The following is a 15,182-nucleotide window of genomic DNA, read 5'->3' as shown; positions in this document are numbered from 1 at the left end:
AGAGGTCATATTATGCCTAATAGATGTATCCTTTGTAAAAACCATATGGAATTGATCAATCATATTTTTATCCATTGTCCTTTCTCAAGAGAGGTCTGGGATAACATAACTAAGAATTTTGGGGTAAGCTGGTACAAACTAGGCAATCTTCTAGATTTCTTTTGTCACTGGATAAGTATGTTCAAAATTTTAGACTTGTTGGATTTAAGCACCTAGACTTTGCCTCATTTTTGTTAGGGAATCTAGAAGAAAAGAAACAATAGAATTTTTAGAAATAGAGAGGAACTTGCTTATGTTCTAGGGGAGAAGATTTATAGAAACATAAAGGAATTACTAGGTAAGGAAGGGGGGAGAAATTGAAAATGGTGGTAATAAGAAGGAGAAAGATAAGGACAAGAGGACAAAAAGATAGGATGTTAAATGGTTGCTCCCTCCTAAGGGATGGCATAAAGCAAATTTTGATGGTGCATCAAAAGGTAACCCTAGACCTTTGGGCCGTGGAGGAATCATAAAAAATAATTATGGTGGAGAGGTGGTGGCTTTTTCTCATCCTTTGGGTTTCCAAACTAACCATTTTGTAGAAGGTAGTGTTGCTTGCCATATAGTAAAACTGGCCTTGGACATGGGGATTAAAAAATTATGGTTGGAGGGGGATTCTAACAACATTATAAGATGTATTAAAGGAATCACTCAACCTTCATGGTCTATTGCTAATCTTATTGAAGAGACTTGAAATTTCCTTAACAATTTTGAATGTGTCCACATCACCCATATTTATAGGGAGGCTAAACCTATGGCAAACTGGTTTTCCAACAAAGTTGTTAGGAAAGACAAGGTGATGACTTGGAATTCAGGTGGGAATATTCTGGAAGAAGCGAAGAGTCTTATCAAATTGGAAAAAATCTAGGAAGGTATGATGGAGATCTTATTGTAATAATCATTTTTAATGGTACTTTGGGTGTGATTTTTTGTAATTATGGTGTTTACAAAAAATGCAATCAAGTGAGGTTATATGTGTCATATCGACACATTTTGTGGGTCAATTTCTTTATTCTCTGTTCTCTTTGGGGTATTGAAAAAAGTATCGACACTTTTCAGAGAAATGGAAACTAGAGCATTCAAAATTTTGAGAAGGGTTTACAAAGGTCAACGTTTATGAGAATTGTAGGGGTGGAGAGCATAGAAATGGTGGGGGAACAAAGTAGGAAGGAGCCTATGGGTGAAGCAAAAAAATGGAAACAAAGGTCTAAAGTATGGGAGAAATTGGAGAAGGGAGGTATAGCAAAATATATCACCAAACTCCATGGCTTTGACCCTGATGCTACCAATAGTATGGTTAACTCTTGGAAGGATGAGAGGGTTAAAGTGAATGGAGTTTTGTTTCAGATTATAGAGGATGTCATTGCTCTTGTGTCTAAAATTTCGACAGAGGGTTTCAAATTTTATAGAGACAAGAAGCTGTCGGCGAATATGGTCAAGGATTTCACAAAGAACTCGAAGGAGAGGAATGATCTAGTAAAATGTGAAATTTTCTATGAAATGGACTCTATCAAAAAATATTGGAGGTATGTTTTATGAGCTATTATAGAGTACATCTCATTGGATACTAGATTTGATTGTGTGAGAACTCATCACTTTGTTCTTCTCAATCATTTCCACCATGGCATTAAGATTTCTTTCCCATTTTATTTATTTACTTCTATGAGCAAGGCTATATCAAGATTCAAGAAAAAACCCTCTGTGAATCCTGCCCTACATGAGGGATTATTGTTGTTAATTTATGAGCATTTTAAAGATCAGACTTTAAGGAATACTCCTCTACATGGTGCAAATGCCTCTGAGGACTCAGGTAGCTCTATTTTTTCCTCTAATATGGAGGATATCCAAAGAATCAATTTGGAGGGGGAGAAAAACACTTCCTCTGGAAAGAAGGCCAAAGAGTCGGATAAGAAATTGCCCTCATCTATTACCCCTAGCAGGAAGAGCCCTAGAAAACATGGGCTTAAATCTACAAGCCAAAGTGATGAAGATTATAATGAGGAAGGGGAGGAAATGAAATTTGATATAAGGATGAGGGGGAGATGGAAATTAACAGAGAAGAACCAGTTGCTAAAAAATGGAAGAGGGCTAAAGAGATGGAAGTAGAGGGGATTTTGGGTTTGGGGCCAAAAATCTCAGCCATACCTCTTTCCCCTATTCATCCCAAGGACTAGGAGAAGGAGAAAATTGATAGAGAGGATGGAGAGGTGGTTATGAAGGATAGGCGAATAGCATGGAGAAATTTCAATGTTAGAACAACCAAAATGGGAATAGTCAGAGAAATAATGAACCCCCAAATTCTGGAAGAAAAACAGGGCCAACTCCAATTCAAGGATCTCATCAATCCAGCAATGATGGTAATAATGAATAATGTTAGGGAAACAAGCATGAATTTGTTGAATAATACTAGAAATAGCATGATCGATAATTTTAGGTCAATTAAATGGCTTTACCATAAATTGGAATAGTTCAGGGAAAAAATTGGCCAATTGGAAAACAATAGGAAGGAACCTAGTCCGAGAAATCAGAAGGATCAGGAGGATCGATTCACTTTGGCTAAGAAGAGAATCTTGAATCTGGAAAACTATAACCATAATCTGGTGAATCAGATGATTTCTATTCTCAACTTTATCAATGAAAACATTATATCCCTTATTGGAATGTTAAAAGCTAGAGGTTTGTTGGATGAGAGTGAGGACAAGGACAGGGAAAGAGCCAGGATGGAAGAGGACATGGTGACAAAAATAAATTTTAGTAGCTTGGATTGGGAAGCTCAGAAGACTCAGGAGTAGATGGCTAAGGAGACCCACAAAGTCTATGAAACATCTTAGACGATCCATTAGCTCAAGCGAAAGACAGAAGAGTAATCTTGGTTTATTTTTTCCTGTCTTTTGCTATTAGTTTTCTGCTATTTTTTTTGTCTAGTTGGCTTTTTCTTGTTCTGGATTTTTTACTGTAAGTTGAACTGGCCTTTTTGTTTGCCTTTTTTTGGTTGGGCTTTCATGCTTATTATTAGCCTTGTGACTTGTTTATTTTTGGCTAGGCTTTAATTGCTTATTATCAACCTTGGTTATGTATTAACTATTGGGTTTCAGGGTCCCTGTAAAACTTGTTTATCTTATCCAAAATATTCTCAAAATTCTCTCCTAATTGAGTTATATACTCATTTATTTATCATGTGAAAGGTTTTCCTTGTTCCCAAATGAAGTTTCTAATACTAGGAAAATACTTGTGAATGTAAAAGAAAATACATATAACAAGTGAACCTAACTTACACATTGAATTCTTTGCCTTCCTGAGAGCTGTCATTTTCTAGTAATTGTAGCTTTTGCAACTTGGCAAGATCATATTCATGATCTTTCATGACTATCTTCCATGCTTGATCCACTACTATACATGACACACTATTCATAAAATTTGTGAGCAATAATTCTCTTAGAAAATTTGATCAATGGATTAGAAATGTTTGTGATGGACAACCCTTGTCCATTCCACTCAGTACCTATGTTTGCTTCAACTTCCTCATGGATCAAACTTTGCATGGTCTTCTTCTTATCTAGTAAGTTAACTAGTAACCTTGTGAATAATCTTCTTAGTTATTTCAACTGGTCCATTATGTATCCAAAACTTCATATTGTGAATCCTTCTCAACACAATCTTGAAATTCCTTGGGAACTCTAGGGCACAAGTTAACCCTTTCTTCTCAATAATTTTGAAATTATCCTTCAAAACTTCTTCATCACACAATTTCTCATATGCTTCCTGAATTTCATGATCTCCCACTTCTCCAATCTTACATGTAGCAACTCCACACATTGTGTATCATGATTACCTTGGGTGGTATCAAAGAAAACACACCCATTGAGTCACCTCTCATTGTAATTTTAGGAATAGCATGAAATTTGGATGGAGGACAAGTGTCACTCTTCACCAATTGAATCTTACTAACCTCAATTCCTTATCTCTTTCCTAAGGATGATGAAGCTACCATTTTCTCTTTACTATGATTTATAAACTTTCTTTCCTCTAAATCACTCGGCACAACTCAGATATTCACTTTGATCAATATTTTTGTCTTAGATTTTCTCTTGAATTGTCTTAAGATCTCTTTACCCTTAAATCATTCTATGCTCTCAAATTATGTATGCAAGGTATGAAATAATACCTTAAAATTTGATAAAAACTTCCTTTTACTAGATTTAGGGTCTTCATTAATTTTGTGTACTGAGGTAGGTGGAAGCCAATTATCTCAGTCAAAATTGGTGTTTTCAAAATAGGTCTTCATTGTGCAACTCAGTCTTTCCCATCTAGCTTGGCCTCTACACCAATTTATCTTTTGAAGTACTCAATCCATATTGTAATGCTTTCTTAATATACACAATTTTACTAATGTTCAGCATTGTCCGTGTACATGATCCTTTTGTACTAATCCTTTCATAAATGTGTTCTTAGGCATCTTTATTTATGCAAATGTGAACTTTATCACAATTCAGTTTGGGAACTAATATACAATTCCAAACATACCTTTCTCACTTAGTTTGAGATGAACTAATCACCTTCTCCATTAGATTGGGTGACGTTAACTTCATTTGTTCCACTGCTTCCATCTTTTGTCTTTTTCTTCCATGTTTGATTCATCTCCTTCCTTATTTTCTCAATGTCCACTTTGCCTTTACCCTTGGTGTTGTTATGATTTGTTTTTGGTACCTAAGTTTTGTAGTATTTTTTTGAGTTTCCAAACTTGTGATATTTGGAACATGCATTGTTAGGTGCATGGTTCTACCTTTGATTAGTCTAGTAAGGTTTTGTCTATGATCTACATTCATATGCTCAATGTTCATACTTTCAACAGTTTTGTTAGAAATACAATAGGGAAAGTAAACTCTAAGAGGGGGGGTGAATTAGTACTTAAAACTTCAACCCTAAAATCATTCACCACACATCCATCTCATAATCTATGCATTTAAACTAAAATACCAAATTAAGCACATACATCCATAACTTGAAAGTAAATAACATTCAACACATGTATGACACAAGATATTTGGTTATCCAGAAACCCTCCAAGGAGAGGGTAAAACTAGGGTGTGGATGACACCCACAAATCTCCACTACTACATTAATAAAGTGTATCCAATGAAGGTTACAATGTTTGATCATGAAACATAATCTACCATGTAAAAGGTTTGCCCTATTAAACACTTACAAGATTGTTAGATCTTACCCTATTAAAGGATTTCAACACCCTGTTAGAAGTGTTCTTGGTAAAAGGACATTAACTTACAATGAAGCACCTTAATAAAGGATTTACAATAGCCCATTAAGACTACTTTATTAAGAGATTTAACTGATTCACATGTTTGAATGTCTTAGCAATGATCCTTTAGTTAGCACTCTATTGCTAGATAAAAGATCACCTCTTTCTTGATGTGTACTTGATCCCCACTGATTAGATGTATCTCTATTGTCTTCTAATTCCTTTCCTTTGTTCTCCTCTAACTAATTCTACAATGTATCTCAATTCACAACTCCTTAGCCACCATGACCGATCAGTTTGCCCATGCAAACTTCTCTCTTTCCTTCTTCCACACAAATAAAAATTTTAGGGTTTTTCCTCCTTAAGAAGACCTAAGTGACTTAGGGTTAGGTATGAATCAATGATTGTGATTCACCCATATTGCTGCTTAATCCTTCCCTTTTTCTGAGTGGTTGGATGAACTACATGGTGATTCATTATAAAGATTTTTCCTTATCATCTAGGATCACAAAACAAATCTCAAGTTGGCTCCAAAATAGTTTACATAGTAGTTTGTGCCATTACAAACAACTATGTCAAAACTATATTACAAAACTTGAAGTCACTAATGCTCAGCATCAACTACAACTTTAATGTTGTAACTCGACCTCTAAATGGCTTAGCATCTATTGATCACTTGGCATCTGAATGACTCGGCACTTACTATCTACTTGACACTTGAGTAACTCGGAATTTACTCTTTACTTGGCCCATACTAAATATCTCTCACTCAACATATACTATATGACAACTTATGTTCGACATGTATTACTTGTTTGGCATGAATTAATTAAATGATTTAAGTATATTTTCACTCATATGTCAAAACCAATCTGATATTAACAAGTTGTAGCAATAGCCTTCAAATCTAGGTGTAGTAGATACATTCTTCATTCTTGACTGACACTCATGTATTTGATGTCCTTGCTTCTTGCAGTAAAGATAATAACCAATAAACTTAGGTTTGGGATTTTGCATACCATTTTTTCTTTGATAATTTTTTGTTGTATGACCAAGTTTTCCACAATGATAACATGTTGGTTTGCCCTTTGATTTTGCATTTCTTAGTTCTCCATTTCTAGATGATTCTCCTTGCTCAATCAATGAATGTCTTGATCCAGTAGTGCTTCTAGATGACCTCATAAGTTATTCAAGGTATTTCATTTCTTCATTTGTCTTGTTGAATCTTTCCACATATTATTTCTTTAGTAGATCCTTCTAGATATCAAATGTGCTACTTCCACATCCTTTATGTTCAACTCTTGATTTACAAGCATTAGTTGATTCATCATGTCAAGTTGAGTGTTTGTAAGCTTTTGTACATTAGATATGCTTTCTTTAAGTCTAGTTTCCATTTTCCTTTTGTCTTCCTCATCAAAAACCTTGTCTTCCTCAGCTTTTTTCTTCTGCTCAGTTATTTCATATAATGTTACTGATTGAATCTCATGTTTCCTTTTTAGTCCCTTAACTTCTTCATTTAGGAGTTTATTCTTATCTTGTAGATCTGTAGTTGATGTGTCATTTGAATTTATTGGTTCAAATAGTCCTTTAGTTTCAACTTCTTCATAATGAAAGTGTTTGTCTTGAATAGCCAATTCCTTTCTCCTCTTCAAGAATTTCTTCAGATCTTTTCTAGTTGTCTCAAGTTTCTATAGTAAGAGCTAGATGTCAATCACCTTCTTGTCAATAGTTCTATTCAATCTAAAATCTTCCATCTCCAAGATCTTTACTCAAAGTTGTTAAACTTCTCCAATAGAACTTAGCTCTGATACTAATTGTTGGAAGTTTTACTTGGACACCAAGATAGTGAGAAGGGGGTTGAATCAGGATGTGTAACACTTTTATCCTTTTGAACAATTCTAAAAAGTATTCACCACATTTACCATCTCATATCCAATTGCTTATGCATGCATAACTTATATAATAAAATTTTAATAGAATATGGATCTAATCTATCAATCACATGCATGAAAAGCAATCACCTGGAAAAATGATTTTGGTTACACAAAAACACTTTAGAATGAAGGTAAAATTGGGGTGGGGATGACACCCACAAATCTTCACTTATGTAGTAATAAATTAACCTATTAGGGTTACAATGTTTGACCATAACTAATGATCTATCATGTGAGGGATCTACCCTATTAAAATATTTTGAAAGTATTATATCTCACCTTGTTAGAGGATTTCACACTTACAAAAAAGTAAGGATTTTGTTAGGAGATTTACAAAGATCTGTTAAGATAACTCTATTAAGATATTTACCCTTTCTCAATCTATTAGAATTGATCAGTACCTCATCCTCAATTTTCTTTGATAAAATGATATTGGATCTCCTCTTTCTAGACTAATTTGATCTCTAATCTGATATGATTCTTCTATCCTTCACTGCTTGACTAGGCCACTTGCTCTATTCTAGAATAAAAGATTTCTTTTACCTCTTTTGTAATTTTGACACAATCACTCTTGAATCGTATGAATATCCTATTTTCTCCTTTGTATTTTACCATACCATGCTCTATCATCTATATCAAAATAGGTAAATTTTTTCCCTATTTATATCTTTCATAAAGAGTTTTCTAGATGCTTCCATGTTTTACCTCTCCATCTGATTCATTCATCATAGAAAATAGGGATCTATGATCCATGTCATAAAATGCATAAAAATATTTGTGTAAAAATCTAAAAATATTAAATATCACATCCATGTTGTCTTAAAATGGTTTATCTCAAAGTCTGCATCATTCTTGACTCGAATGTAAATTTTGTATTGCTCGACACATACTATTTATGATACTCAATACTTACTATATATGTTGTTGTTGTTGGAAATATAAGAGGATTAACTAAGAGGGGAGGGATGAATTAGTTACCACAAAAAAAATCCTAGATCCCTTAGATGTCAATATAAATCAAAACGGAACTCCGTTGTAACTCGACAAACACATAGGAAAAATGTTGTAACTCGGTAAACACTAAAATAACTTTAAAAATGCTTAACATTAAAATCTTAAGATATTAATTGTGATTGATATTACTTTAACTTATTTGAAAATAGATAAGAGAAATAGCATGAACACAATTGACACCAAGATTTAACGTGGAAACCTAATTTGGGAAAAACCATCAATTACAACTAGTTACTGATTTTCACTCTTCTTAAGTGAGCCTTATTAGGAGCCAACTCTATTAAAAGTTACAAAATACACTATTAGGTTTGACTCTGTTAGAGAATTTAATCACCCTATTAGGAGTGGCCTTGTTAGAGGTCTTTAGACAATTCAATAGAAATGCCACCTTATTAGAGGATTTATAAATAGCTATTAAGACAACTTTGTTAAGAGATTTAGATCACTTCTACAATGGTTAGAGAGTAACAATGAGATGACCTAATTTCTGATGAAACTAAATTGTTGATTATAGATCTCAATTCTAGCTTGTATACTTGATCGTTCCTAATTGAATGTATCTTTTCATCTCAACAAGGATATTCTTCTTATCCTTCCAATTCACTTCCTCTAAGCATCATCAAATCTTCAATTCTATTCCACACATTCAATCCTCAACTTGACCTTATATTTTTCCCTTACACATTGTCAAGTTGGCTTGAATACAACTTAGAATAATTAGTATTCATCTTCTTAGTCAGCTAGAACCATAACTCAATATGCCAAAGCAAGAAAATCCTTTGTTAGCCAGCACTACTCCATCGATACTAACTCAAAGTGATTTTCCTGTGTTAACCAAGTGAACTTAGTTAACATTACATATTCACAAAGCTCCTTTGGTAATCAAGAGAGTTGTGTTAACAATGGTTCCCTTATCACCTAAGTGAACTCAATAGACACTGCCTTCTGGAATAGGAAAACTCTAGAATGCTTGACAGTTAGGAAATTGTCTTTAATGCCCAAGTCAACTTGACATACACTGACTAGCAATGATATGACATTTTGTGTAACATCAAAGACAATACACAATTAATCAATTATTTCCAACAATCTCCCTCTTTGGCTTTGATGGAAAAATAACATGTCATAATGCAATGAAATTTTAGAGCAAGAATACAATAAAGAACATATCCTTAGTTTCATTCTAATTCTCATTCATGAGAACTCAACTCCCTCTATCAGTTTGAACTCCCTCTGCCTTCGGTATCTTCTTCAAATATCAAACCTCTGCCTTTGATATCTCCCTCTTTGTCATCTCTTGAAGTGATAAAAAAATTTGCGAGATATGATAGCAAACTTCTCCCTCTTTGACATCTCATGTCAAAGACAATGTTCAGTGAATATCAATGTACCTTATGTATTGATTCATTTAAAATATGCCCTTATCAATACTGCATCAGCTAACTGATCTTCAACATGCTCTGGTTGATGGATCACTAAACTTTATTTAATGAGCTTCAAATAGGGGAATGATACCAAACATACCTCTTAGATACAAAAATATATCCTTAGCTAATGGCTTAGTGAATATATCTACAATTTGTTCTTTTGTATTCACATATACCAATCTTACCTCTTTATCTTGTACTAATTCTCTCAAAAAATGATATTTTATAGCAATGTGTTTCATTCTGATATGCATCACTAGATTCTTTGATATATTAATTGCACTCATGTTGTCACAGTATATAACCACTAGATCCTTGATTTAAATCATCATACCTATCAACAATTGTTTGAACCAAATAATATTAGAACAATTAACTACTAATGTCACATATTTTGTGTCTATTGTAGACTGAGAAATATAATTTTTCTTCTTTCTTATCCAAGATACCAGTCTTTTACCAAAAAAGAAAGTTCCTCCATGGGTGCTCTTTCTGTCATCAATAGTTCCTACCCAATCTACATCTGTGAATACTTTCAAATCCAAATTGCCTCCCTTTTGTACCATAAACCATATTCTTCAGTACCTTTCAGATATCTTATGATTCTTTTGATTGCCATCATGTGATTTTCTTTGGGATTTGTTGAGAATCTTGCCACCATACCAATTGCTAATGCAATAACAGGCCTTGTACTCACTACATACTGCAATTTTTCAATCATTGATTTGTATATGGTCTGATCTACCTCCTTGGAATAACCATTTTTGGAAAGCTTCTATCTAGTAGACATAGGAGTTCCAACTGGTCTTTAGTCTTCCATTCAAAATTTACTTAGTATCTCCTTGATATATTTAGATTGAGTAATGTAGATACCATCTTTCTTCTTCTGGATCTGCAATCCAACAAAGAATTTTATGTCTCCAAACATAGACATCTCAAATTCTTTATTCATTTCTTCTGAAAATGCCTTGCATATGTCATCATTTCCTATAAATAAAGTGTCATCCATGAATATTGCTGCCAACACAATCTTCTTCTCTAGTTTGTCTTTGATATATAGGTTGTTGTTATCATTTGTTTTTTGAAAACTAATATTTATCAAGTAGTTATGAAGTCTTTCATACTAAGCTTTAGGAGATTTCTTGAGACCATATAATGCTTTGTGTAATTTTTAGACCATATATCTTTTTATGGGATCTACAAAACCTTTAGGTTGTTCTATGTAGACTTCCTTATCAAGAATTCCATTCAAGAATGTAGATTTTACATCCGTTTGATAAACTTTAAATCCTCTATGAGCTACATATGATAGTAAAGTTCTAACACCTTCTAATCTTGTAATAGGATAAAAAAATTCACCATTATCAATACCTTCTTCTTGAGAATAACCTTTACATACTAACATTGCTTTGTTTTTGAAAACTTCTCCATCTTCATTTAGCTTATTTTTGAATGCCCACTTTGTGCCAATTACAGTTTTATCCTTGGGTCTAGGAACAAGAGTCCAAGTTTTGTTCTTCTCTATCTGTTCTATTTCTTCATTCATTGCCTCAATCCAAATTTCATTAGCCAAAGCATCTTTAACATTTCTAGGTTCAAATTCAGCAAGCAAACATGTAACTTTCAAGTTGTTTCTTGTCATTATTCCATGTAATTTGTCTCTAATGACCTAATCATGTGCATGATGCCTTTTGAAATATCTTGCTAACATAAGTACTTTGGACTTGGAGTTTGTTTCACTGACTTCTTCATGATCTTTTGTATTAATCTTGGGTCTATCAAAGTTGGTTTCTTCTAGCAATAGCTTGGTAGCTTCTGACTATGACTCGAGTCCTCCAGACTATGACTCAAGTTACACTAATTGAAACTCAGCAACTTTTGGAGATTTTGGGGAATCGGGAGGTGAGGCCTCCTAACTTCTATATAGATTTGGAAAAGTATCAAGTTCATAGTAAACAAATCTTATGTAATCCTCAAGTTCTTTGTTGCTCTCTTCTTTACTCTTTTCTACAAATTGGTCAATTCTCACATGTGCACTTTTTATGATTTTATAAGTAATCAGATTCAAACATTTGTATGCTTTACTTCTATAGGAGTATCCCAGGAATATGCCTTCATCACATTTGACATCAAATTTACATTTCCTTGATTCTTTCAAGATATAACATTTGCTACCAAATACTTTCAACTTACATTAGGTTTGTAGCCATACCTTAGTTCATAAGGATTTTGATTTGAGTCTTTCTTCAACTGTACTTTATTCAATGTATGCACTACAAAACTAATTGCTTCATTTGAGTATTTGATTGCAATATTCTTTTCTATAATCAATGTTCTTGCACAATCCATGATGGATTTGTTCATTCCTTCAGCTATACCATTCTGCTGAGGTGCACCAAGGGCTGATTCATGTCTTTTAATTCCTTTTTCAATGTAGAATTCATTGAACTAATTGGAAATGAATTCACCACCTTTGCCTGATCTCAAACATTTCAGCTTCTTTCTAGTTTCTTTTTCTACTCTTGCTAGATAACACTTAAATCTTTGAAAAGCTTTAAATTTTTCTTTTAGATACAATACAATCATCATTCTAGAATAATCATCAACAAAAGGAATGAAAAATTTATCTCCATTGTAACTCTCTATTCCAATAGGTCCACATAAGTCTATCTGTACAAGTTATAAGACTTCTTCAAAATGATAGTTCTTTCTTTTGAAACTAGTTTTTCCCATCTTACCAATTTGATAATTTTTGCATAGACCCATATTAGGTTTCCTCAAACTAGGAATATGTCTTACTCTTTTCTTTTTTCTTATCTTGACTAGATTATCAAATTTTACATGACATAATCTTTTGTTCCATAACCATCTTTCTTCTACTTGGGCAATTAAATATGAACTTTCACTAAGATCTAGATAGAATACATTACCTGTTGTTTGTTTACCAAATCCAACCATGTTTCCTTTTCCATCCAGTAGTTTGGCCTTCCCATTCATGAACCTTGAATCCAATGTTATTCAACTATGCCACACTCAGTCGATTATGCTTTAGTCCTTCAACCCAATAAGCATTGTCAAACCTAAGTTCATTAGTTAATGAGGTAGACCCTTTTCCCTTTATGCAACATGGTTCATTGTTTCCAAATCTCACACTACCACCATCATAATGTTCCATGTGTTCAAACTTTGTTTTATCTTTAGTCATATGATGTGAGCTACCACTATCAATAATCCATGTATCATTTTTCCTAACATGAGATATAAGTGTCATTTTATCTCCTACATCATCATATTCATCTTTTACAATAATATATACCATTTCATCTTCATTGTTATTAGAATCTATGGCCATAAGACAAGATTTCTTACCTTTGTCCTTGTATTCCTTGTAGTCCTTGTAATTTTTGAATTCCTTCTTGCCTTTGAACTTATTGCTTTTCTTTGCATCCTTGTTTTCTCTATTTGGGCACCAAGCAACAATGTGACCAACTTCTTCACAAGAAAAACATATCAGAGGAATCTTACCTTTGTACTTTCCTCTGCCTTTGGAATATTTCCTTACAAGTAGGGCTTTAACAACTTCAAGATCATTGTCTAAACTTTCTTCTTCTTCTTCACTTTCTAATTTATTGGCTTTTGATTTCTTACCTTTTTTCTTGAGTGAAAGCTTGGCTTCAAATATTGACTCAATACCTTTGGAACTAGGGACATAGTTATCATAGTTATCCAACTCAAAAGCTGTCAATCTTCCAACTAGAGCATCCAAAGTTATATTGCTATTTGGATCACATCTCATTTCTTGAATAGTAGACACTATAATTGCATAGATAGGAAGAATGGTTCTAAGTACCTTGCTTACAACTATTTTTTCATCAATGTCTTCTCCAGATGCTTTAATTGTGCTCACACTTTCATTAATTCTCTCAACATATTTTGCAATCTTTTCGTCTTCTCTCATCTTCATTTGATCAAACTATCCTCTGATACTTTTGGCTTTATCTCTTCTTATGTTATTATCTCCTCCATAGACGGCTTTTAGTTTGATCCACATATCATAAGCTATAGATCAGCTTTTGACTTTATCAAATTTAGCATAATTAAGAGCAGAAGCAATGTCAATCATCATGATGCTATGATTTCTCTTTTCAGCAATATCTTCAACTAATAATGTTCTAGTAGGAGTCTTGATGGGGACACAACCCAAGAACAGAATTGACACAACATAAAAGGGAAATTGTATTAACTAAAAAATAAGCTAGTACATTCAGTACAGAGAAAATAAACTTCAAAACATGCCCTAAGGGCTTACAATAGCATAAATGTGGAGATAATTTCTCCTTTCAGTACCTCCTCTCAAACTCCACTCCGAACTGCCTTCTACAATGTCAGGAATCTCCTTAAATAGACCCTGGAGGGTTAAGGACTAGGAATACATTCTAGAAAGTGCTAGTAGGCATCCACCGACCAAATAAAAGGCTCCAGAAGCTACATTAGAAGTCGGTGCAAATCTAGAAGAATCCAGAAATGGTAACCGAACTTTCGAGAGGCATAACTTTTGAACCATAGCTCCGATTGACAAACCGTTTGCATTTTCGAAAGCTCTCGAAGGGATCTATAGTCTTATGGACCAACTTTTCTTGTCTCCCATTTTTTGGCCCTTTTTGAGGTAATTTAATGCTCCTAACTTGACTTTGAAGCATTCTTAGGAGGTCTCCAAAACTCAAAAAACTGCAATAACTTTAAAATAATGGGGCCTTTTGACCTGATTCTTTTTCTGGAATGTTCTAAATCACAATTACATTCATCTGTCCAATTCACACCTTTTAGTTTACCAAAATGATGGCCCAATTACATGCTCCTATTTTTTCGGGATTTTCTAGCACACTGATAGTGGAACTGTGAGAGTTAAAACTTTTATTTGACCCAAATGGGTGTCCAAAAATGAAAACACATGAAATAAAAACTAAGTCTAAGTACATTTTTTTGGGTGACACAAGATTGCCCTTATACCTCTGGATGCTCCTGCATCAGACACCTAGGGTAGATTGAAAAGTGACCCTATAACTTTATGAATGGTAGAGGAAATCTCAAATGGGAAACCTCAGCTGCTAAAATCCAAGTTGAGTCCTCAATCGGTCATCCTTTCCATTTGACCAAATACTCTTCATACTGCCTATTTCTGGAACTCCTACCCACACAATGATCTAGAATGTCTTCTATCTCCTCCTTCTTAGAAGAAGGAATTGGACATGGCTCTAACACCAGCTCCTCATCTGCACCATCATCATGATACTCTGTTAAATCTTCAATGTTGAAAATGGGAGAAATGTGAATACCATCTGGCAGCTCCACCTCATATGCATTTCCTGAGTCATGTTTCTTCAAAATTTTGCAGGGGCCAAATTTCTTCATTTTTAGCTTGTTGTAAGTACCGGCTGGAAATCTTTCTTTTTGTAAGTGCACCATGACTAGATCCCCTACTTGGAATTCCTTATGTCTTCTCCTTTGATC

This window comes from Cupressus sempervirens, chromosome 1, assembly GCF_028749045.1.
Source record: "Cupressus sempervirens isolate cs-2001-9-10 chromosome 1, ASM2874904v1, whole genome shotgun sequence".
Taxonomy (NCBI): domain Eukaryota; kingdom Viridiplantae; phylum Streptophyta; class Pinopsida; order Cupressales; family Cupressaceae; genus Cupressus; species Cupressus sempervirens.
The sequence above is the reverse complement of the archived record's forward strand: the minus strand, read 5'-3'. Positions refer to the sequence as shown.